The sequence below is a fragment of the Manis javanica genome, chromosome 2, assembly GCF_040802235.1.
Source record: "Manis javanica isolate MJ-LG chromosome 2, MJ_LKY, whole genome shotgun sequence".
Taxonomy (NCBI): Eukaryota; Metazoa; Chordata; class Mammalia; order Pholidota; family Manidae; genus Manis; species Manis javanica.
The window spans coordinates 66,955,958-66,982,740 of NC_133157.1; the positions used below are offsets into that span (position 1 = coordinate 66,955,958).

Here is a 26,783-nt window from a genome sequence, read left to right on the forward strand (position 1 = left end):
GGGGCAATGCAGGAATGGCAGTAGTGAAAGAATAGTCTTGGTATATTTTTGTGAATAAAGATATTTGTGTTTTGGGGAGGTGGACTGACCAGAAAATTTCAGATTATACCATTAATTATGGCAAAGATCTCAGTACCACATCCTTGCATACAAATATTTACTAAATGTTGCCTATGTGCATATGTAAACATGGATTTCAGAATTAATTAATATGGTAATTATTATTTCTATTGTAGACTTTAATTAGCCATGTGAAATATATACATTATGTTCACAAGAAAAATACATCTTTTAAACCTTTAATTATAGTAGACACCCTATATTAGCATGAGACTGAATATATAGTTGTATATTTATAGTTAGAAACAAATCAGGGGCATTTGGAGGGAATATATATATATATAGTACACTGTGAGAGAGAATTATTGGGGTAGTCTCCCTGGGGTAGCTGTTATTAGGCCGTAATTAATAGATAATGACTAAAACCCACTTACAGCTTTACTGTTATATTAAACAAAAGCTGATAGAGAGGAGAGAACACTGCAGATGCTCTAGATTTTGTCACGAGTTGAAGGTGAATAGGGAAAATAATGCTTTCTAGTCATCAGCAGAAATTAATGAACTCTTATAGGACTTGCAGCTTCTAGGATATTTGCTTTACCCAGGAGGAAATAATGTTCCAGATGTAGCTATTTGTTTCTATTCCTTGAGACCCATTTGTTATCACTGTATTAAAGGAAGTGTTCCAAGTTCCAGGTTACAGGGTTTCTCTTGTGCCTTTTAGAGTAGCGGCACCTGAGACCCTGGGTGGGTGGACCTCGATGATGAAAATGAAGGCCAATGGATACCGTGAGAGGCAGCTAGCCCACTCCTAGCCCTAGGAAGCCTGCTCCCAAGTATATCTGGCAAAGCAGAATGAAATTGAGGGAATTCAGTAGCGAAACTAACCATTTCTGTTTTTGAAAAGAATGAATAGCCCAGGAGGAACTTCCTGGTGAGCTCATTTTTAGAAGCCGTGTTCCTCCCTTACCCTTCTTCACTGAGGCTGAATCTGTTTCCTTCTTGCCTGGGATTAGTTAGCATGCACACACCAGTATTTATTAAAGACCTTATACATCTGCTCATGGCAGTCACTTCCCCCAGCCACAAGCCCCTCCCTGCTCTGAGTCAGTCATATTCGTAACCACAGGAGCCAGCAGGGCACCAGACACCTCCACTCTTTACCACATTGAATTCACTTGATTTGGAAACGGCCTTTGTTACGTAAATTGGTAACTCATTGAGAACCAAGAAGAGTGGATTCCTGACATTTATGTAGTGAGTGGGTGATAGTTTTTGAGTAAAAAAAAAAGAATTGTAGAATTATGTATAGACCATTTCTGTAGTGGCATATAAGCTGTACCACTAATTAGCTGGATGACTTTAGCTAAGGCATGGAATTCTAGCTCTCGGTTTCTTTATAGGAAAATAAGTTACACGATAGTCTCTGAAGTCTTACAGTGCTTAAGATTCTAAGTGTTTGGGTGTAAAGCCTAGAGAACACACTAAATCATTTCTATTAGTCCTTGTCATCTTAAAGTGCTTCCATGCTCCTTACAAAAATGTTTGTTGTCTATTTTTTTCTCTTAAGAGATCCAGTGGGTTCTCTCTGAGAGGCATTTTTCTTTAAAGATAAACTGAGAACCCAAGTTCTATAGTTGTTTAGCTCATGAAGCGATGGAAAGATCTATTATTCAGTTGCAGCTTAAATAATGTACCAGCACAGTGTGTTCTGGGTTCTCTTCCTTGCTCCCAGCCCAGGCCTCTTCCTCTCCACCCTTCCCAGTAAAGGTGCACACTGGGAGCCTTCTACAACCCTTTTCCTGTGGTCTCTCCCAGGAGTCATCACATTGCTTGTGGCAGGCAGGCCTGCACCTGGGAGCCCTTTCTGATTTGTGCATCATAAATACGCTGAAGGTGAGCTTCCTGGTTACTCTTGCAGGACCTCATTGTTCTCCAGCTAATGTCTAATTACTCACTGTCACCAAAGTTCTTGGGCTGGTCTGTTTAGTGTCTGGATGAGTTTTAAGAGGGGAGAGAGATGTGTGGCATCTTACACACCCTTTGATATTTTCCAGAAATGGAACTGGAAATGTGCTTTTCCTTCTGGTGTTATTGTTAAGAGTCTAAAAACAGGCAAGTGGCAACATTGGAAGAAGAGGCACTGAACTCATCTTGAATATCAGTGTTCTTCTTCCCAGCTGAACCTAAATTCAAATTATAATTAAAGGTCTGGGAGAAATATTTAGTCTACTTACACTGCTTAAGTGCACAGTTTGCACATGTCTTTGTCAGGAGATAGGAAGGGGCAGGAAAGGTAGATTCAATATACCCAAGAACCGAGGTTAGGAAATGTGCCTGAAACAGAAAACTTCCCATAGAAGCAGTGGTATCCAGGGTCTGTCTTCCCAAGCCTGCTTACTCATACTGAAGCTTTTCTTTATCATTATTTTTATTATTAGTTTTATTGTAGTATAATTTACATACAGGGAAATGCACAAATCTCAGGTGGAGAGCTTGATAAGTTCTGTGTGTGTGTGGGTAGGGGAGTTGGGGGTAAAACACACATAAGATACACCATTTCAACTATTTAAAAATCGTATAATTTATGGGGGTAGGTTAAGGGTAAAGTAGATGAAGGGGATAAAGAGGCGCAAACTTCAAATTATAAAATAAATTAGCCACAGGAATGGAAGTATAGCATAGGGAATATAGCTAATAATAATGCAGTAGCTTGACAGAGGGTAACTATGCTTACCGTGGTGAACCTTTAGTAATGTATATCACTGTTGCATCACTATGCTATACACTGGAAACCAACATAATGTTGTATATCAACTACATTCCAATAAAAAAAGGGAAAAAAATAAAGTGTACACTTCAGTGGTATTTAGTACATTGACAGGGCTGTGTACCCACCACCACTGTCTAGTTCCAGAGCTGGATGGACTTTTTTTTTTTTGGTATCATTAATCTACGATTCTGGATAGACTTTTCTATGAATGTATTCACATGTGTGACCACCTCCTCTATAAAAAAATGGGACTTCCCATTACTCTAGAGGGTTCTCTTGCCACTTTCTCCAAATATCGCATCCTACCCCGAAGTGAGCCTTTCTTCTGACTTCTCTCACCGGGGAACAGTTCTGCTCAGCTTTGAGAGAATCTGTAGAAATGAAATCACCATTTTGTGCCTGGCTTCTTTTGTTCCTTTTTGATGCTGACGGGTATTCCATTTATATGAATTTGCCACAGTTTGTTTACCCATTGTTCTGTTGATGGATATTTAGGTTGTCAGGTTTTCTTTCCCGTTAGGAATAAAGTTTTTACGAAAATCACCAGTGCTGTGTTTTATGGGCTAGTGCAAACCCATTTCTCTTCTGTAAATTCCTAGGAGCAGAATTGCTACGCCCTGGGGTGGGGATATGTTTAACTTTCATTCTGTAACTTTGAAGTCAGGCAGACCTGGGTTTGAATTCTTTCATCCTGCCACTTCCTTGCTTGGCCTGAGGCAATTTACTCCCCTTCGTTCAGTTTTCTCAGCTGTAAAATGGGCATTATGTGCCCTCTCAGTTGGGGCTCAGGGAAGAAAACAGACATCATTCCAGCTATTTCAAGGATAAAGGGATTTAATGGAGGGAATTAGATGCCCATAGAACAAAAGGCTGGAGGGATGAGAATCAGGGCCCACAGTTTGCTTTCAGAATCGCCCCACAGGAAGTTAGACAGCTGGTGCTTGCAGAGCCAGAACCATCAACAAACCTTTCCACCTTCTCAGCCTCTGCAGCCCAGAGGGGGCCAGAAAGATGGGGAACTTGGAGATGGCTGCAAAGCTCAGGTCTATGAGGTCTACAACTGCTGCTCTAGGAAAAAGGAAAATGAGTGGCACCTGCTTCCCTTCATCCTTCTAGATCTGAAACACTAGGAAAAAGAAAAGTAAGTGGCACCTGCTTCCCTTCATCTTTGTAGATCTTAAACACGTGTACTGCATCGGCATCCTTTTGGCTAGGGAGTCACGGGATTCTGGCCTCTGGGAGTAAGGGAAGGTGAGTGCCAGCCAACAAGAAATGGCATAGATGCCTCCTGGGGTTGCAGTGGCAACCCGATGGCAGTAATTATATGTCACTGGTATCATTATTATCACTGAAGAACATGGTGCCGCTGCAGTCATAAGACTTCTTCCTGTAACACGTCTTGAGAATCAGTCCTCTGACTTAAGTCATTTGCAGGAGTGTGGATGCTGCCCTTAGGTCTCTCTGTCACATATGGCATTGTTTCTCTGAAGGGCTTCAGTCACTTCCTCTACAAATCAGTGATTCAAGGTAGTTTTCTCTATGAGTAAGGTGGAGAGATGGGGATTTTCAAGCCTACGTTGATAGAGCAACTGAAGGGTGACTCAGTTCCAAGCACAGCTGCTTCAATGTATGCTGTGTGCAATTTAATGAGTGTTTTCTTTTTGAAGTCATTCTGATTTGTTTTTGATAAAGTAAAAGGTGACATATAAACTTGGTTTATAGATGGGCTAAAGAGGATGCTCCCTTTTTCTTCCTATGTTTTTAACTTCCTTCATCTTTTAACAAATGAAATGGAAAGAGATTAGACTTTTATCCTATTTTGTGCCTTAAATCTCATGCTGACAGCATGTCTACCAAAAACATTTGACAATGATGGCTGTCCTATTTCTAGCTTATATTATGAAATAGGAGCTATAATGTAGTGCTCCTGAGATATTTAAAAATCTTGAATCAACTTTGGCAAAAATCCTCCATAAAATGATGTTACATATGCAAAGAACTAAGCTTTTCTTACTTTACATGTCCATAAATTTTATCTCATTCAGATAATTTTCCCTATAACTCTGACCTATTTTACTTCCTAGGGACTTTACTATTATTGCTTGATGTGGTTTGGCCTTGTGATTTATTGATTATCATTTTGTTTTAGGATTATATCTATTGTGTTACTTCTGAAGGCTCCTTGCTGAGAAATTTGAAGTGACAAGGAAAGCAAATATTCTAAATGCCAAGATAAGCATGACCAGTAACTTCATTTCAGCCGCTGGTGTAGCAATTAGAGTGAGCTGGCTCTTTGCAAAGCTTGCTCGAATGTACTAGAAATATATTGACAGAATCCCATTTATCTATCTCTTTTTCACCAGACTTATCCAATCAGCCAGGGCTAACAATGGATGTCCAAACGATTTACAGTGGCTAATACAATGGACAAAGGATTTCACTGTTTGGAGAGTGGAAAATGGAGCCGAAGGGGAGCTTCTTAAGGGCACTGACCTAATTCACTCCTTCAACAGAAATGATTAGTTTTAACTATATATGTATTTCTGACCTAGGTGTCCATAAATATTTCAGCTTGTAATATTACAGCCCAAGGAAGGGACACATGTGATGCTGCTTTGTGTATTTAGGTAAAGTACAGCCTTTATTTTTATTTGACAATACCCTTTAAAAATTAAAAAAAAAAAGTCATTCTGGGGTGAACTGATACTCCACAAAAGTTAGGGAATGAAGAAAGGCAGCTGAAGTGGCATCCTCCCCTCCCTCAGCCCTTGAAACCTCATCACATTCAGGAATTGGTTTGTACCCACTTTTTAAAGATAAAATCCTCTGGGGCCTTTCCTTTATAAAATGTGAAGAAACAGAACTGTGCTAAAAATAAAACCAGTTCAGGCATTGCTGAGTTTCTGAGTATTGTGTTTGTGATTTACTTTGTCCAGAAAACAAAAATGGGCAGTGTTTTTGCTATTTATTGCCACAGGATACTAGAGTCAGCATGCTCTGCCTCAGAGATTTTTTCCTCCCCTATTAATAGAACAGGAGCAGAGGAGAAGATTCATGTCCCTGTGCAGGAAAAAGGCTCCTTGGGCTTAGTAGTAAGCTCCAAGTAACAACTGCATTGTTCTGGGTTGTCTCGGAGTGTGACTGGATGATTAAATATAAATGTTGACCTGATTGGATTATATCCCAGCAGTGAACTCTCCCCCCAAACAGCAGTAACACATCACTCTTGACAGTTACCAGACTTGTTCTCTTCTGCTGTAGGTTTGGGGAAATGGCTTCTGCAGTGAGTGTCACAGAAGCTGGGGTGCTGTCTGTCCCTCTGGTCTGCTGTATGTGTAGTCCGTTATCTTCATGGGAAGCAGCATAAGCTTGTTGATTGTGATGAGTGCAATCAAAATGAGTGCTTGGGAAGAGGACACTACCAGAAATGCCCTCGGTTAGACCTGAACCTCACTGGGTGGGGCCGTCCTCCCAGAGGTGCAGCAGAGTGTTAGACTCTTGGTATAGACCTCACTGAATGCTCCCAGCCAGTTGGGGGTAGGTTTTAAACCCCACTTTTATTGGTGTGGAAACTGAGGCTCAGAAGTATTAATTTGCCCAGTGTCCCATAGCTTGTGTATCGGGGGGATTTGAGCCAAAGTGCACTTGAGAATCAAGAATCAAGAAGTGTGTGCACCTCCCTTGGTCCAGTGTCAGCACCGTGCGGGGGAAGATCGCTTCTTGACTAATTTGAAACCTATAGATTCTTTCAGCATCACTAGCCTTGGCTTTTCAGAATCAGATGGGCAGAGAAATAGGGAGAGGACTGAAAGGCCTGGCCCTCTGTCGATTTTTAAGAGTTTAAACATTATCATTGAAAATATATAGAAATTTTCCCCTCTAGAGAATCATAAGTAACAATAAGAGTGAAAAACAGTAGGTTATGTGTAAATTTATGAGTAATTATATAATGGCAGAAAATCGTGTGTATAAGCTCATAGTGTTCTCTTAGAAATTATAGAATATGGAAATTCATATGTGCTGTCAATAAATTTCACTGCAGTTGTCTAAAAAAGATAACGTATCAGTGTTTTAAAGAGGTGTTTTCAATTTTCAGTGACCATTACTGGTTGAGGCCTGAAAGAGTAAGACACAGCTTTATGGGGAAGTAGAAGACATAGACAACTAGCTAAAATTTTCAAGTCCACAGCTTCTAGTTACAATGACTGTTACCATTTGTGACAATCCCCCCATCCCCAATATAGAAATAACAATTGTTGTTAATGTCAAGAAAAAGTTGTGGAATTTGAAAGAACATCTTAGATATGCTGTGTTTGGGAACTTCCCTGGTAAGGGTCAGAATTCCATCACAAGTTTCCTGAGGGTCAAAGCACATCTTTTAAAACACAGAATACTGCCAAGAGGTTTAGGCTACCAGATGTTCACACTTCAGTGTGAAAGTAGAACTGTCAGCTTTCTTTTAATGTCTAGCTGAGACCACATACATGGTATAATAGAAGTTTGTTGGGGATAAAGATGGGGAATTTTTGAGCCAGAACATTTTGGTGATGGAGTGGACGTTCATGTGGAGTGCCAGGTGTTCAACTTTGGGTGGGTTGGGGCGGGAGGACATTGAAAACCAGAGCACCCAGCCCAAGTGGCAGGAAAAGCTAGGAAAGACCCCAGATAAACTTTGTTTCTTCCCAATGTGCCCCTGGAATCCCATTAAGGGTGCTTTTGTCTCTTCCTCATTGTCTTTCCTACCCCAGGACCCAGAATTGATGAGATACATGAGTTTCTATGGAGAGTCTAATGAAGCTGACAGTGTGTGAGATGTGGTTTCATGGTTCTGAGCTCAGCTGTGACAACTACTGGATAAATAATTCTGACCAAATTCTAAGTTGGACTTCATGGTAGGCAATGGAAGCTTCCAGTGTTTTCACCCTCTCTTCAAAAAATTTATTCTAAAGCAGAGTTTGCCTTAGGTTGTGGGTGCCATATCCTCGTTGTCTTTACACAAGGGTACATAGGCACCAGCCCAGCTTGGGGTCAGGAACCAAGATTTTTGCTTCCCTGTGTCCAACACATTTCTTCACACAGTGTCTTGCTCAATACATGTGTTAATAATACTAACACATGTAGTTAATTATCTACTTTGAGGATTATCGGAGGCAAGATTTTGATCTTAGGCCGGCTTTGCCTGCACTGTATGACTGGAAATAGTGAGTAAGTTCAGATTTTAGTTGAGGTAAAATACAACCAGAAAAGTTCCATTGCTTCCAAAACCAAGTGTAGTTTGCTTCAAGTTGACCAGTTTGGATTATGTACCCACTAAGAACTTACCTGTTAGTAAATGAAAAAGGAAAAGAAAATAAAAAAAAAAAGCAAAACAAAATGGGATTATCCCCAAATGGTGACTGGATGCTAAGGACAGACTGTGAGGCTCACTGAGGATAGCAGAGAAAAGCAAGTTGTGGAGAACCAAGAACCAAGAAGCGTGTGCGCCTCCCTCCGTACCGCGTCAGCCCCGCGCAGGTGAAGATGGCATCTTGGGGACTGGACACCCACCTGCATGTCCGTAGTCTCACTGAATCCTGCACGAGTTTATAGAGTCTGGTTAGCCAGTTAGAGCCAACTACTTGTTTTCGTTGGTGGTTTTCTTTTTTTTTTTTTTCTCTGCCTACCAGCTAGGAATTGTTCTTAACCTTTTTAAATGATTATAAAAGAATCTACATAATGTCCTCTGCCTGCCTAAAATGTATACTGTGTGGCCTGTTAAGAAAATATTTGGTAGGCCCTGGTCTAGAATTCCCAGAAGCAGGCTGCTTGCTTTCCTGCCTCCTCATCTGTCATCTGAGACATTGGTACGTCAGGATGCTGGCTTGTGAAGGATTCTAGCCTCATGAGGACGCTTCTGAGGTCCCTCTTAGGAAAGCGAAAGGGAGAAGGGGATGGGCCTGAGCACTGAAGGGCTGGTTTGCTTCTGTTTTCAGTCAAGGAAGGTGCTTGATAATGGTCCAACTGAGAAGTCGGGAGCGTAGACTTCCTCTGGGTTAAGCAGTAACGTAAGTACAAGAAAATGTGGAGAAAGTGTACTTAAAAGTACATTTTCTCTTTAGGATGTAGAAAGGGCCATAAAACTGAAATATCCCTCTATGATGAAACATTTCTGTCTGGGTTTAGGATGTCCTTATTTGTCTGGATTCCAGCTTTGGAATACTGATACTTTTTATGAATGCTTTTTATTATGTTTATACATTGTTGACCATTTCGCCTCCAGACAATTCATTTTTTCCTGCCAGGGAAAACTCAAAAAAGTTACAATAAATTGCTCTCATGGATTCAAAATCTTGAAGTATAGTGCAGAATAGGAATTGATGATGGTCCTCCAGCTCAGGAGATTGGGAAAGGCTTTGGACTAACAGATATATCTGTGACTGGTACCCCAGTTTGTATGCATTAACTTGTCTTTCTCTACTATTCTAGGCTTTTCTACATTCTAAAACAAGCATCCTGTGAGGGTAGGGAGTATGTTCTATGCAGATAGGTCTGTTTCAAAGCCTGATGCGCAGTAAATACTAAAATGTTGAGTGGATGCAATAAATTTTTTTAAATCTACTGTTAAACCACATTGCTCTTTTTTTAAGAGTAGGGCTTATTTAATACAGGAAACACCCCTCATTTTTGTGACACTTCACAGTTTATAAAAGCCTCCATGAAAATTCTCACTCGACCTTCACAAGAATCCTGGGAGGTAGGTCTTATCACCCACGATGCTCAGAGACCTTTGGGGTTGTACAGCTGGTTAGTCATGAACCAGGGGCTTGACCCTCTTACAGAGTAGAACAGCTCAGTCATTCTAACTAAGGGGCTTCATTGTGTTGTTGTCTGTCCTTGGACCCGACCCCCAAGAGAGCACAAAGCCTGATCATCTTGGTGAATGCAGTAGCAGTCCTGACCTGGTTTTCCCTTAGTGGACACGTTTTGGTGGTTGTCGTCCTTCAGATGAACACTCTTGACAGAGCGTTTTGTTCACTTTGATGTATTCTGGTATGTGCTCCGAGTCCTCAGAGTGCCTCGGAAACATTCCTGTGGCAGGCCCTGGTGCCAGATTCTTGACCACACCGCAGTAATGCACTGCAGAGGTGTCCTTGCAACCTGGCTTGGAGATTTTAGTTTGCTTTCGTCTTTCCTCCCAAAAGAAGGGGAGCCTGACTGGCGCTTGCACCCTTAGATGGGCCCCTTGGCCTCCGCCACCATTACTGCCTGTGGGATTCAGGGCCAGGTCTTTCTTCCTCCACCTCCTGCAGCCAATACTTTCTGTCCACCTGGGTTTCCATTTCCTCCCTGCTTCTCAGGAAGATGAGGAATTTAGATTTAGACTCATGCATAAAAATACAAACCCACTTGTGCCATTGTCTTGCCTCAGACTTCCACTTATTTTACTCATAGATGAGACCTTGATCTTTCCTGAGACCCAGGCTCCCCTTTGGCCCTGTCTGTGCCCCAGCTGGGGTGGTCTTGGGGTAGGCCACAAACCTACTGCCACGGGGTCACTAAGAAGGAATGCCTTCCCTGATGTCCCTGAAGAGGCCAGTTCCTCCCATTCTAGACCTTTCTGTGCTTTTCTCTTCAGTTTTAGTTTTCCAGTTTTAGTTTTAGGTTGCTTACTGTTTTCTTGATTTAGCCTGTGAGCTCCGTGAAGGCAGGACCACGTGTGTTATCTTTACTGTTTAATCACTAATGCTCAGTACAGAGCCTTACAAAAGAAGTGCTTAATAAATCCTGGCTGAAAGAACCAACAAATGGATCCCACCTTCTACATGAAACATGAATTCCTGTAGCTCTTTCTCCTGGAAATTATGTTTCTCCATGCCAGTTAGGTCCAGTAATTAACAATTAGAAAGCACTGTCTTCTGCTCTCCAGATAGCTTCAATTCTTTCATATATACCACAGCATGCAGAGCTGGGTCACAAACTTTGTAGGGTATTGATGTATTTATAATATGCTTATTCACAAAGGTCCAGAAGTGTGACTTTCCACTTTGTTTTCCCCTGCTCTTTGCAAATTTGCCCTACATCTTATGGCAGGGTGTTGTTATAATTATTAAAGTCCATTTCTTATTTCCTCTAAATTTTATTTTGAAATTTTAAATTTGAAAGGAAACCTGCCTTCGCTCCCTTTTTAATTTCTGCATGATTGCGCCACCTAGTGGATTTTATGTCTATTACTATTCAGGGGCCTTGGCTGATTTTCTGAGGATCGCAAGTTCCACAGGAGGGAAATGTTGGGTGCCTTTTATGCTTTAAGATAACATACAATTTCTGCCAACAGTTGGCTAGGCAAAAATTGATTTCTTGAGTGTAGCTCAATGCTGCTTAGTTTAGAATTGAACAAAAATACTGACCTATATCTGAACTTTCCCATGTCACTTGTAAAGGAAACAGTGCAAACTTAATGAAAAAAAAAGGGAGGGTGTCCTACAAACTTCTGTATGACCTGTCAGTTTAACTCAGTTTATGTAATAATGGCATACAAAATACTAGATCAAAGAATGAGATCTTCTATGTTGAGAAACAAAGCAGTTTCAAACATCAGAACTTTTTCTTTAAATTTTGTAGTGAGAAAAATAATCAGGAGATCTCTACTCTGTTTTATTATTAAATTAAAGTCATTGGTAAGGCTTGTTCATTTGCATATTCATTTTTAATAGCTTGGCTTGGCCTCTCATATTTCATCTGTGGGAGGTGGATGCAGTAAACTTCACCTTTCCCCTTCGTGTCTCTGTGTTTGTCGCCCCCTCCCCTTAGTGGATTGTGTTGTAGTACAAGCGTGAGTTCTTTGTGATTCCCCATTGATTCCATGAGATGTAGTGGACACTCACTGTGCTAAATGTTCCATGCAAGAACACTTTCAGTAATCGAGTTGATATTTTAAATATATAACAAATACTTAGGCAGTTGAAGCCAAAATTGTAAGTTTTTAAATTATCCATAGATTAACATTTCAATGTAAAAATACAGTGCCTTTTACCGACAGCTGGTTAATTCAGTGTTTTCAAAGTGTCACTTGTTAATTTTTATCAACATTCCTACTTAAGGAATGCAAAATCTTTTTATCCCCCACAGTCCTTTTTTGCTTTCAGAAAAAATGTTTAAAGATTACCGAAAAGGTTTTTTTTTTTTATATATCTTTGAAATGTTTATTTATATAAAAAAACATAATTTTTTTAGAGCAGTTTTAGGTTCATAGCAAAATTAAGCATAAAGTACAGAGTTGCCACATACTCCCTACCCCCACAGTCACACCTCCTCCACCATAGAATCCCACACCAGAGTGGTGCATTTGTCACAACTGACGACCCACATCATTATTACCCAGGACCCATAGTTTACATTAGGGTTTGCTTTTGGTATTGCACATTCTGTGGGTTTTGACAAATGTTTAATGATATGTATCCATCATTGTAGTGTCATATAGAAAAATTTTAAGCCCTGAACATCCCCTGTACTCCACATCCCTGATATGTTTATTTTTTGTGTGTGTTTGTTTTATCATTTTCTTCTCTCATTACTTTTTAAATACATGAACTCATTTTGATTGTAAATTAATGCATGCTTATTATTGAAAATGTGGAGAATACAGAAAATTATACTATGGTATTTACTACACAAATAAAAATTGTTAATAATCCTACTACTCAGAGATAACCGAAAAGGTTTTTATAGTATGAAGTCAAGTACTATTTCTGTAAACAAATAACATTTCTTTTTTTTTTCTTCTTAAAATGGCATTTAAAAAACATGGCATTTGATTTCATCTTGATACAACACTGTAAATTGCTAGAACTTCTTTTACAAGTAATAGGTCAGTACACCTGAAGAGGCTTAAAATGTTCATGGTCTTTAATTCAGAAATGCTACAAAATATGGTGGGGGTGGGGGGCTGCATGCATAACAGTGTTTGCCGTAGTATTGGTTATACTAGCAAAAAAATGATAACAGCTTAAATGACTGCTAAGGATATGATTAGTGAATCATATACTAATGTGGCTACTGTTCATAAATTAACATTTAAATTAAATTAAGGTAAACATTGTGGTCCTTAATAGCAGTAACATTCAAGTGCTCAATAGCCACAGTGGTTATTGGTTACTAAATGGGACAGCTCAGCTACAGAACATTGACAGCGCAGCGCAGTTTGGCTAGACCAATGCTTCTCCCACTTCAGTGTGCGTGTTAATCATATGCTGGCTCTTAGCAAATGCATCTTCTTATCAACAGGTTCAAGGTAGGGTTTGAGCTTCTGCAGTTCTTACAAGCTTCCAGGTGTTGGCAATACAGTATCTAAGGTGAGGTTCTTTGAGTTACTGTTTATTCCCCAATTCTGAAGGATAGGCATGTCTTCAAAGCCCAGAATTCTGTGTGTGGGTTTACTGTTTTCTGGGGATTAACCAGGGACATTGGTATATGGCAGAAGCATCTTGTTGCTCTTTTTGGTGTGAGCTGTCCTCTGATGGTGCCTGGGGTCTGGGAGGGACAGCTTACCTTGGATGTGTCATCAAGGCCAGCCCTGCTGGCAGTCAGGTGCAAGTTCCCCAATTATTAGGCTTGAGCACTCTTAATAATTGGTTTTCTAACCTGCCTTTTGACAGAGCAGTTTATAATTTTCTTTATCTTGGTAGCTGTCATGGGGTTGTGGTTTGTGTATGCATGTGTTTTTAAAGTGAGGCTGTGTTTTCATGTTGTACAGGCTAAGTCAGATTTAAAATCCTAAGAGTAGACAAGGCTGTGGCTGTGTTGCCAAATAAGCACCTTTCTTTTTGGCTTATTAATGGCTTCTTTGTAATGACAAATAAGAATGGTCTGTTTAAATTATTATATCTTATAGCTCAGTGTACTAGAACTAGGAACATAGAGGTCTTAAATGTAATTATCTGCTAGTTCTATTCCCCCCACCCCACATACCTTATTAAAATTGGTCTCACACAAAACTGGATTCGAATCTTGACTAACCACCAGCCAGCTTGGGGGCATGTGCAAGTTTAATATCTCAGGCTAGAGAGAGAGAGAGAGAGAGAGAGAGAGTGTGTGTGTGTGTTTAAATGAAGATACTATATTTTGTCGGACCAGTTTAAGGTTCACAGCAAAATTAAGGGGAAGGTAGAGAGATTTCCCATCTTCTCTCCCCCCAAAACCTCCTCAGTACATGTAGAGCCTTCCCCATTATCAACATCCTCAAAATCCTTAGTTTATATAAGAGTTCTCTCTTGGTGTTATACATTCTGTGTGTGTGGACATGTATAATAACATGTATCCATCATTATGGTATCATACAGGGTATTTTTACTGCCCTAAAAATACTCAGTGTTATATTTTCTCCATCCCTCTAACCCCTGGCAATCACTCATCTTTTTATTATCTCCATCATTTTATCTTTTCCAGAGTGCCATATAGTTAGCAACATACAGTATGTGGCTTTGTCAGATTGACTTCTTTCACTTTTTGCATTTAAGTTTCCTCCATGTCTTTCTATGACTTAATGGCTCATTTCTTTTTTTCTTTTTAATTTTAGTATCATTAATGTATAATTACATGAGCAACATTGTGTTTACTAGATTCCCCCCATTATCAAGTCCCCACCACATACGCCATTACAGTCACTGTCCATCAGCATAGTAAAATGCGATAGAGTCACTACTTGTCTTCTCTGTGCTATACTGTCTTCCCTGTACCCCCTCACCCACATTATGTGTGCTAATCATAATGCCCCTATTCCCCTTATCCCTTCCTTCCCACCCTTCCTCCCCAGTCCCTTTCCCTTTGGTAACTGTTAGTCCATTCTTGGGTTCTGTGAGTCTGCTGCTGTTTTTTTTTTTTTTTTCATTAGAATACAGATGTACTTTAATATTTATGAAATTTCACATATTCTATTGTCAGGGGATCCAGTTTCAAACAAAAATATGTGCTCCTGCAACAATCTGTACATTGATTTAAAAAAAAAATCCTGCCAGATTTGAATTCTACTGCATTACTCTGCTGAAGTTTTTTTTTGTATCATTAATCTACGATTATACGAGGAACGTTATGTTTACTAGACTCCCCCCTCCACCAAGTCCTCCCCACATACCCTATTAGTCACTGTCCATCAGCGTAGTAAGATGCTGTAAAATCACTACTTGTCTTCTCTGTGTTGTACAGACCTCCCCGTACCCCCCACCACATTATACATGCTAATCGTAAGGCCCCCTTTCTTCTTACCCGACCTTCTCCCTCCCTTCCCACCCATCCTCCCCAGTCCCTTTCCCTTTGGTAACTGTTAGTCCATTCTTGGGTTCTGTGATTCTGCTGCTGTTTTGTTCTTTCAGTTTTTCCTTTGTTCTTATATTCCATATATGAGTGAAATCATTTCATACTTGTCTTTCTCCACCTGGCTTATTTCACTGAGCATAATGCCCTCCAACTCCATCCATGTTGTTACAAATGGTAGGATTTGTTTTCTTCTTATGGCTGTGTAATATTCCATTGTGTATATGTACCACGTCTTCTTTATCCATTCGTCTACTGATGGACACTTAGGTTGCTTCCATTTCTTGGCTATTGTAAATAGTGCTGCGATAAACATAGGGGTGCATCTGTCTTTTTCAAGCTGGGCTGCTGCATTCTTAGGGTAAATTCCTAGAAGTGGGATTCCTGGGTCAATTGGTATTTCTATTTTGAGCTCTTTGAGGAACCTCCATACTGCTTTCCACAATGGTTGAACTAATTTACATTCCCACCAGCAGTGTAGGAGGGTTCCCCTTTCTCTACAACCTCACCAACATTTGTTGCTGTTTGTCTTTTGGATGGTGGTGATCCTTACTGGTGTGAGGTGATATCTCATTGTGGTTTTAATTTGCATTTCTCTGATGACTAGTGATGTGTAGCATCTTCTCATGTGTCTTTTGGCCATCTGAATTTCTTCTTTAGAGAACCGTCTATTCAGCTCCTCTGCCCATTTTTAACTGGATTATTTGCTTTTTGTTTGTTGAGGTGCATGAGCTCTTTATATTTTGGATGTCAGCCCTTTATCGGATCTGTCATTTCTGAATATATTCTCCCATACTGTAGGATGCCTTTTTGTTCTATTGATGGTGTCCTTTGCTGTACAGAAGCTTTTTAGTTTGATATAGTCCCACTTGTTCATTTTTGCTTTTGTTTGCCTTGCCCAGGGAGATATGTTCATGAAGAAGTTGCTCATGTTTACATTTAAGAGAGTTTTGCCTATGTTTTCTTCTAAGAGTTTTAATGTTTTATGAGTTACATTCAGGTCTTTGATCCATTTTGAGTTTACTTTTGTGTACAGTTAGACGGTAATCCAGTTTCATTCTCTTACATGTAGCTGTCCAGTTTTGCCAACACCAGCTGTTGAAGAGGCTGTCATTTCCCCATTGTATGTCCATGGCTCCTTTATCATATATTAATTGACCATATATGCTTAGTTTAATATCTGAACTCTCTGTTCTGTTCTACTGGTCTATGGGTCTGTTCTTGTGCCAGTACTAAATTGTCTTGATTACTGTGGCTTTGTAGTAGATCTTGAAGTTAAGAAGCAATATCCTCCCTGCTTTATTCTTCCTTCTCAGGATTGCTTTGGCTATTCGGGGTCTTTTGTGGTTCCATATGAATTTTAGAACTATTTGTTCCAGTTTGTTGAAGACTGTTGTCGGTATTTTGATAGGGTTTGCATTGAATCTGTAGATTGCTTTAGGCAAGGTGGCCATTTTGACAATATTAATTCTTCCTACCCAAGAGCGTGGGATGAATTTCCATTTGTGTCCTCTTTCATTTCTCTCAAGAGTGTCTTGCAATTTTCAGAATATAGGTATTTCACTTCCTTGGTTAGGTTTATTCCTAGGTATTTTATTCTTTTTGATGTAATTGTGAATGGAATTGTTTTCCTGATTTCTTTCTGCTAGTTCATCGTTAGTGTATAGGAATGCAACAGATTTCTGTGTATTAATTTTGTATCATGCAGCTTTGCTGAATTCAAATATTAGTTCTAGTAGTTTTGGAGTGAATTCTTTAGGGTTTTTTATGTACAATGTCATGTCATCTGCAAACAGTGACAGTTTGACTTCTTCCTTACCAATCTGGATGCCTTTTATTTCTTTGTGTTGTCTGATTGCCGTGGCTAGGACCTCTAGTACTATGTTGAATAAAAGTGGGTAGAGTGGGGATCCTTGTCTTCTTCCTGATCTTAGAGGAAAAGCTTTCAGCTTCTCACTGTCAAGTATGATATTAGCTGTGGGTTTATCATATATGCTTTTATTATATTGAGGTACTTGCCCTCTATACCCATTTTGTTGAGAGTTTTTATCATTAATGGATGTTGAATTTTGTCGAATGCTTTTTCAGCATCTATGGAGATGATCATGTGGTTTTTGTTCTTTTTGTTGTGGTGGTGGATGATTTTGATGGATTTTTGAATGTATCATCCCTGCATCCCTGGAATGAACCCCACTTGATCATGGTGTATGATCCTCCTGAGGTATTTTCGAATTCGGTTTGCTCATATTTTGTTGAGTATTTTTGCATCTATGTTCATCAGGGATATTGGTCTGTAGTTTTCTTTTTTTATGGTGGCTTTGCCTGGTTTTGGTATTAGAGTGATGCTGGCTTCATAGAATGAGTTTGAAAGTATTTCTTCCTCTTCTATTTTTTGGAAAACTTTAAGGAGAATGAGTATTATGTCTTCTATAAATGTCTGATAAAATTCAGTGGTGAATCCGTCTGGTCAGGGAGTTTTGTTCTTGGTTAGTTTTTTTATTACTGATTCAATTTCATTGCTGGTAATGGGTCTGTTTAGATTTTCTGTTTCTTCCTGGGTCAGTCTTGAAAGGTTTTATTTTTCTAGAAAGTTGTCCATTTCTTCTAGGTTATCCACTTTGTTAGCATATAGTTTTTCATAGTATTCTCTAATAATTCTTTGTATTTCTGTGGTGTCCATAGTGATTTTTCCTTTCTCATTTCAGATTCTGTTTATGTGTGTAGATGCTGTTTTTTTTCTTAATAAATCTGGCTAGGGCTTTATCTATTTTGTTTATTTTCTCAAAGAACCAGCTCTTGGTTTCATTAATTTTTTATATTGTTTTATTCTTCTCAATTTTATTTTTTTCTTCTCTGATCTTTATTATGTCTCTCCCTCTACTGACTTTGGGCCTCATTTGTTCTTTTTCCAGTTTCAATAATTGTGAATTTATACTATTCATTTGGGTCTGTTCTTCCTTCTTTAAAAAGGCCTGGATTGCTATATAATTTCCTCTTAGAACTGCCTTTGCTGTGTCTCACAGAAGTTGGGGCATTGTGCTGTTGTTTTCATTTGTCTCCATATATTGCTTGATCTCTTTTAATTTGGTCATTGATCCATTGATTATTTAGGAGCATGTTGTTAAGCCTCCATGTGTTTGTGAACCTTTTTGTTTTCTTTGTACAATTTATTTCTAGTTTTATACCTTTGTGATCTGAGAAGTTGGTTGGTAGAATCTCAATCTTTTTGAATTTACTGAGGCTCTTTTTGTGGCCTAGTATGTGGTCTATTCTGGAAAATGTTCCATGTATACTCAAGAAGAATGTGTATCCTGCTGCTTTTGGGTGGAATGTTCTATAGATGTATGTTAGGTCCATCTGTTCTGATATGTTGTTAAGTGCCTCTGTGGCCCTACTTATTTGCTGTCTGGTTGATAGGTTATTTCTTTTTAACACTGAGTAACATTCCGTTGTCTGGACATATCACAGTTTATTTTTCCATTTACCTACTGAAGGATATCTCGATTGCTTCCAAGTTTTGGCAATTATGTGTAAAGCTGTTATAAACATTCACGTGCAGGTTTTTGTATAGATGTAAGTTTTCAGTTCCTTTGAGTAAATACCAAGGAGCAAGATTGCTGGGTCCTATGGTAAGTGTATGTTTACTTTTGTAAAAATTCACCAACTGTTTTCCAGAGTGGCTGTACCATTTTACAGTCCCTCTAGCAATGAATGAGAGTTCCCGTTGCCCCATATCCTCATTTGGAATTGTCATTCTTCTGGATTTTGGCCATTCTAATAGTGTGCAGTGTCATCTCATTGTTTTAATTTGCATTTCCTGACGGCATAGGATATTAATCCTCTTTGCATGCATTTATTTGCCATCTGTATGTCTTCTTTGGTCAGGTGCCTGTTAAGGGCATTGGCTTATTTTTTCATTGGGTAGTTTTCTTAATGTTGATGCTTAAGAGTTCTTTGCAGATTTTTGTTAACAGTTCTTTGTCAGATATGTCTTTCATACATGTTTTCTCCCAAGTCCTTGGTTTGTCTTCTCATTCTTTTGACATTGTTTTTCACAGAGCAGAAGTTTTTAACTTTAAAGAAGTACAGCTTATCTTTGTTTTGTCGATCATCAGGCCTTATGTTTTCATATCTTAAAAGGGAGGAATCACATAAGATTTGGGGAAAGATGTAGTAGTCAGTAGCTATAAAGCCTTAGCACAGTGTTTGGCACATTGTAACATTCAGTCAGTGATGTTGTGTTTCAGGCGCCCTGGCTTACAGGTGTGTTCACAAACCATTAGGGAATTAATACCTACCTGGCTGTTGAAGAGCCAGAGATAAAATCAACCTGATCCCCTTCCTGCACCCTCTTCTTACCAAGTCACCACAGAAGAGTCATGGGCCGGGGTTGACTGAATCCAGGCAAACTACTTAGACATCCCCATCATGTTAAGTTGTTCTGTACCGTCAGAGTGGTCAGACCCGCTGCTGGAGTACTGACAGCCAGGTCAGTTTTGGTCTGTCGGCTGAGGACCAGTCACAGGGAGATTTGGAAGGTATGATGGGTGTCCGGTGGCAGAGGCTGTCTGCAGTGGAAAGCATGCAGGCTTTGAGCCATGCTGCCCTGGGCTAACATCTGTCCTCGGCCACCTTTTACATGTATGACCTCAAGCAAATTACTTTCTTCTCTGACTTCAGTCTTTTCTCTAAATGAGTCTAATATTTTCACATTCCATATCATAAAGAGTACAGATCAGTGGTCCTTAGCGTTATTTATAGAGTTGTGCAGCCATTACCATATCAGTTTTAGAACATCTTTATCACCCCAAAAAGGAAACTTCATAACCCATTAGCAGGTCACTCCCCATTTCTCCTCAAACAACCCTATTCTTAGGCAACCACTGTCTGCTTTTGTCTCCAGATTTGCCTCTTCTGGACATTTTACAGAATCGGCATCAGGCAGTATTTGTCCTTTTGCATCTGGCTGCTTTTACTTAAAATATTTTCAAGGTTAATCCATGGTGTAGCTCAACTGGGGTTGAGTCCTGGGAAAGTACAGCCTGCCCTGCTTGGTGTAAGATTTGTAACAAACTTACTCTTCATCGATCCTATTTAGCTCTTCTAACATTTATGAAGAACTTATTCTTGTAGAGTCCAAGGGAAGGACACAAACTTTTTTGAGTGCCTGCATGTGCTCTTTGTAGAGGTTGCCTCATTGCATGCTGACATTGGTCCTCTGAGGTGCAGGTGTTATTATCCCCATTTTATAAAGAAGGAGACAGATTATCTAAGGCTACACAGCTAAGTGACAGAACAGAAGTCACACCCCAGATCTTCTGCCTTTAAAACTCACTCCCATTCTTGCCTCTGCATCACCCTGTTTCCCATATAGATTTTATCTCATGGCCTGGACTGATCACATGCCTCAAACCCAGACACATCAGATGGCGCACTCTTCACTTGCAAGCTGCTCGGTTTGTTCTGGTCCATAGGTGTAACATATGCTGTGGTACCAGGAATGATCACCAGCTCCCCAAACCCAGGTCTTAAACCCTAAGCATCCCACAAAGTTTTGTTTCCTGTTTTTAATTGAGGTATGGTTGCTATACATATTATATTGATTTCAAGTATACAATATAGTGATTCATCCATAAAGTCTTTCCTAGATGGTTAGAAACCTAAAATGGGCCTTTCTGACTCTGTCCCCTATGTGGTAAAGACCAAGAAAGAAACAGAGAACAGGGTTCTTTGTTCCTGTTTTATCTGCTAAATTTACAGAAAGGTTAGAAAGAAGAAAAAACTGCTGAGTGAGCACGCTGTCTCCCAGTTGGCCCTGAACTGCACCAACTGCCTGAGTCTTATCTTCCTCTCACGTACAAACGTAGTTATCTCCAAGGATGTGAAATGTCTTATCTTTGTGCCTTTTAATTTCTCTGTAACATTAGCAATTCCATCATCTGAAAAATTACCAAGTCATTTCTAGCCGGCTTATGCTTTCTGTGTGTATGTGTGTATGGGAGGGTCCATATAAATAAATACTTCTTTAAATGTTCATTTCCAGAGCCCTGCTCCTGGATGCCGTTGACTTAATAACTTCTACTTTATAGTGAGTCATTTTATATGTCTAAAAGGAATATTTACTCTAATTCTGTAGTTCTCTCATATGGGAGAGGAGGGGGAGGAAAGGAAAGCCATTAAAGTGGCGTGAATTCATACTGCTTTCCTTTTATGCTCACAAGTGGTGCTTTTCAAAGCATTTGGCATCCCTGCTGGACGGATGTGTCACTGTGCGAGATGACAGCGACCTGCTGGGAATGTGGGCCACTATTGTATCCGCCTTCCATAACCACGTGGAGTGGTGGCAGGGGGTGAGCAGCCTGGGATGTAGGCAGTGGCCTGGCTGATTGACTCCAGAAGCCATGAAGACTGCTGGTGTCCTACGGAAGATGTGGAGCCGGGCTCTTAAAAAGTTGGGGAGATTGAAAGGCCGTGTGAGTCCATCTCTGCAAGCTCTTCCCCTTTTCTTTCCCAGCCTTTCTTTGTGGGAAGTGGGGGAGCAAAAGCCTTCTCACAGTGATTCCTTTCTCCTCAAATGTAACTGTGCTTCTGGCAGCTTCCAGTACCACATTGCAAGGCACAGATTGTAGTCAATGGTGGGTTTTTTAAGTACTTGTCCTATTTTTAGCAGACTTACATGAACCTGACAGCTTTTTTACGGATTTACGACTCAAAGGCTGCTGTTTTGCATGTGTTGGGAATCTGCAGGCACTGTGTTGTTTCCTGAGGGTGACTTAATGTACTGCCTCATATATAAGATACTTTTTTGTGTTTGGGACTTTCTTGTTTTCGGAACTTGCTTCCTTATAATGCAGAAATCTTACTCTTACATCTAGGTTTCTAAATTATAGGAAAGAGGTTCTTCCTGTTTTTCTTAAGAATTTGAACATTTCTAGTACTGTAACCTGTGTGAGTGTTCACTTCTATGGCTTTGGATTTTCACCAAGCATGACCCTTCCAGGCAGATTTTGATGAACCCCTAGCTTTAGCTCTGGCCTCCATCACTGGGAAGCAGCAGTTTATGGACAAAGAGCTTACAGTTGCCTGTTGGGGGAGTTAAGGCAGTGAAGACTTCTGGTATCTGCCTTCTGGATGGTTTTTTACACGTTTCCCTACTTGTTGTATAAAATACAGGATTTTACCTGTTTGGCCAAGGTTTTTCGAAGGAAAGAAATAACTGGGGGATATTTTTTAAAAAACAGATTAAATAACTATTTGTCTTTGTCTCTTACTCTTCATTCTTCATATTACTGTTAACACTAAGTTTTATATTTATGGTAGAAAAATTGGCTCCCTTTTAGCTTTCCATGTTGCCTAGGAATGACTCGTTATACTATCAGGAGGGTTGTTATTAACACTACTTACATGCCAAGTGAAAGTGATGAGTAAAAAGTAGAGAGAATGGCATACACCCAGATCCTCCTGGTGCATGGGATGAAAAGGACAGTGGGAGTCTTGTGCACCTTGCTGTGCCCCAGGCTAAGGTTGCTTTTCTCCAGCCCCTGCCTTTCTTTACCGTCCTGCACCTCTCATCTGACCACTACCATCTTCCAGCTTGCCCTCCCCCCAGTTGAAATGATCACACTTGCTTCTGCTCTTTCACTTTGCAAAATGTGTCCTGCATTAAAAATATTTAGTCTAAGGTCCTTGGCCAGGAACCTAGGTATCCCTTGGTATTCTCTCCCATCCTTCCTATTTTTTAACTTATGAAATGTTTGGTACGCAGAAAGGAATTACGTATCTGAATCATAATTGTAAAACAGACACCCAGTAGCCCCTCATGCATACCCAAGGATCCTCAGCAAGATGGATGCAGGCCCTTTTTCACTCCTCTGTCTCATCCCCAGGTCACATCATCCTGAATTTTGTGTTTTCATACCCTTGCTTTTTCTTACTGTTTTACCACACATGCCACTCCTAAACAAACCACTCCTAAACAAAAGATTGGTTTTATTTGCCTTTTTTTATTGTGATAAAATGTGCATAACATAAATCTTGCCATCTTAGCCATTCTTAAGCATATAGTCACCTTGCTTCGAAAACTTGTTTTCTTTTTGAACTATGTAAAAATGATAGCAGGCTGTATGAATTCTTATGGGATATTTTCTACCTAGCATAATATTTGAGTTGCATTTGTATTGTGGAGTGTGTGGTTCTAGTTCATTTGTTTTCATTGCAATGTAACATTGCGTTTTAATAATATATCACAATTTATTTGTCCATTCTGCTCTTAATAGTAATTTGGGTAATAGTAATAGAACATTGCTGCTGTGAATACTCTCTGTGTATCCTTGTTACATATTCACCCGTTTTTCCCAAGCCTCTGCCCAAGAGTCACTGCCTCGCAGAATATGTGTCTCTAAGACTGATACATGCGTGCTCTTCCTATGGCTCTGTATGTAAAGCTGCCCAAATGCTAAGTAGCTGCCTGAGGCATTCATACAGAGAGTCTGAATATTGGTAGCAATTCTCAGATCTGTGTGTAGCCCAGCACAGGTTGGGTGGGGCTCAAGCCTGTGTCTCAGTTTGAAAGGCATGCCCTCAAGCCCTCAGCTAAGCCACTGTATGCTGGCAGCAGGTGTGCACCCAGAGCTGATGTTCTGAAGAAGGTGTGATTCCTTGGGGTGCTCTGTGTTTCTGAAAAGATAATGTATAGATGAGGTAGGGAAGACAGTGATTTGCTGTTTGGCCACACCCATGATTGCTAAACACTGTGTGGGCCTAGACCATCTTATTCATCAGTGTTATCTCAAGGGCTGTAAATCACATGCTTGCCACAGAGTGGGTGCTCAATAAATATCTTTAAATGAGTGAATAAACAAGTGAGTGAGTGAATGAATGAGTGGTTTTCTTTGAGACCGTCACAAAAAAGTCAAAGCTCTGTGGGCTAAATACACACTTGTGGTATACTTTAGTAGCTCTTAAAATTGCCATTAAAATTTATTTTTACCCCAGTTTCCTCACCTTTTAAAATTAAGATTCTAAATTAATCACTCAGTTTAACAGAGCACATATTCTTTTAATACTGTGTTTAAGTAATCAGTAGCTTATATCACAACCATTAACCCTAGGTAAGAAGAAGCCGCTTAAAATCTGATCAGTTTCATACAAGTTGGTGAGGTCTTCAGGCACCTAGCAAGGTCTGATTGATTAAAAATTTGAGTCAGTCCTGTTAGCAGTGGTAGTTGTAGGACTAGGATTAATCCTCTTTTGACAAATCGAATTTAAATCAATTTAAATCACTGCTGTGGGCAGCACAACGTGGTATAAGCTCATGGAAGAACAGTGAATATCAAAAGCCAGGTGCATTCTACTTGGACAACCCTTTAAAAATAAAATTTTGTAGCAGCTCACTTATTTGGCTAAGATACAACATTTTACCAAAAATTTTAAAAGAGAATTTGCTGTTTTTATTTTTTAAATAAAAATGTATTCTAAAAGTATGTGCTCATCAGAACCCAAGAATGGACTAACATTACCAAAGGGAAAGGGACTGGGGAGGATGGGTGGGAAGGGAGGGATAAGGGTGGGGAAAAAAGAAAGGGGGCATTACGATTAACATGTATAGTGTGGGGTGAGGGCACGGGGAGGGCTGTGCAACACAGAGAAGACAAGTAGTGATTTTATAGCATCATACTATGTTGATGGACAGTGACTGTGAACGTGTATGTGGGGGGGACTTGGTGAAGGGGGGAGCTTAGTAAACATAATATCCTTCATGTAATTGTAGATTAATGATACCAAAATAAAACTAATTAAAAAATAAAAAATAAAAAAAATAAAATAAAAGTAATGTGCTCATATAAAGGAAACAAATCTCTGCCATACCACAACTCCTGGGGAAATTTAACATTTTTTGGCATTTATTCTTTCTATCTTTTCCCACTATGCTTATATAAATATGTATATAATAATGGAAATGATGTTTTGTAGCTTAATTTTTTTTCCCCAATAGACATTTGAGATCTCTATATATGTAATCATATGTAAGCAATATCTTACTATTGGACATTGTTTTATCATTTTAAAAACTATAAGCAGCTGTAAACAAACTTAAATGTATATCTTTGTGCAGATATTTTGGGAGAATAAATTCCTAGAAGTGGAACTGGTTGATCACAGGGTATGCAAATTTTACATTTTGCTACACATAAGTAATTTGCTCCCTGGAATACTTATATCAGTTTATCAGTTTATATTTCCACCCCTTTTGCCAACAGGGGACAGACCTGAAAATATAAAACTAACTCTTTTTCTGTCATTGAAAACACAGTCATCATGATGAAGAAACTTTGAGAAAACTGACAGAAGTTAGCTATTTCTAGTGCCTGTGTGTTGTACTGTGTTGGTTCCTGGAACTTAAATATCACCTTCCTTCTGGACTCTGTGCTGCTCTCCCACCGCAGCATCGCCCAGTCCTATGGGAGATTGTCATGGTATTGGTTGGTTCTTTCCTGATGATTTTTAAATAAATATTTTGGGGAGGATGATATGTGATGTTTTCTTCTTAATGTGCAGGAATATTACTATATAGAAAGAAGAGTTGGCAACTATTTATTTTACCCCAGCTTCCAGATTGATTCCGTTTGTTGAAATTTGCCAGCTTTACAGTAAAATGCTGAGTAGATAGACATGGCAAGCAGGCGTGCTGCCAGTAAATTCATTTCTAGTTGGTAGTAGATTGGTTTCACTAAGGCCCATTGAAACCTGAAAGTGCCAGGGAGTTAGGAGGTGCTCTGTGGAAATGGAAATGGTCAGTTCTGATCAACTGGGTTTCTGTGATTTCCCTTTAAGAAAACTTTTTTTAATGGAATACTTAATTAAAATCTTAGAAAATCTGGATTATATTGGTATCTGTTGGAAAAGGCTGTTTTAGTTATGGACAACAGAATTCCTAAGAGGAATGGCTATGGAACACCTAAAAACCTAAAGACCTGGAGCACCAGACATAGGCATGCCTGAGTCTCCAGCCTAGCACACCTGTGTGTGCTCCTGAAGAGGCAGAGGGCCACTGAATGTAATCAGTATTTCCTTTAAGAAAACTTACTGCCTTAATCATACTAATTGAGTGATGAATGGATAGTGTATCTATATCTTGGTTTATTGAAGAGAAAACCTTTTTGACTACCTATGTGCCAAACTCTGTTGAGATGTGGGACAGAAGTGAGTGCGTGAGAAAAATCCCTGATTTGAAAAGACATATGCACCCCTATGTTTATTGCTGCACCGTCTGCAATAGCCAAGATACGGAAGCAACTTAAGTGTCCATCAGTAGATGAATGGATAAAGAAGAGGTGGTACATATACACAGTGGAAATATTATTCAGCCATACAAAAAAGAAATCCTCCCATTTGCAACAGCATGGATGGATCTAGAGGGTATTATGCTCAGTGAAATAAGCCAGGCGGAGAAAGACAAATACCATATGATTTCACTTATTTGTGGAATATAAAAACAAAGCAAAACAAAAGGAACAAAACAGCAGTGGACTCTTGGACACTGAGAAGTGACTAGTAGTTACCAAGATGGAGGGGTTGAGGGTGAGGGGGAGAATGATGGGGATAAAAGGGTACAATAATTTGCAGTCACAATATAGGTTAGTCACAGGGATGGTAGTACAGC

At 39.6% G+C, this 26,783-nt stretch overlaps 1 protein-coding gene across 8 annotated transcripts in view; it reads left to right on the forward strand.

The window, feature by feature from the left end:
• TJP2 (tight junction protein 2) overlaps positions 1–26,783 on the forward strand; it is a 108,294-nt gene that overhangs the window by 42,678 nt on the left and 38,833 nt on the right. The window contains exon 2 of one of the 8 annotated variants that reach the window (XM_036991224.2): positions 3,817–3,974. The exons of the other annotated variants lie outside the window; for them this stretch is intronic. The gene's annotated coding sequence lies outside the window, so the exon portion shown is untranslated. The remainder of the gene's footprint in view (positions 1–3,816; positions 3,975–26,783) is intronic. 8 annotated transcript variants of the gene reach the window in all.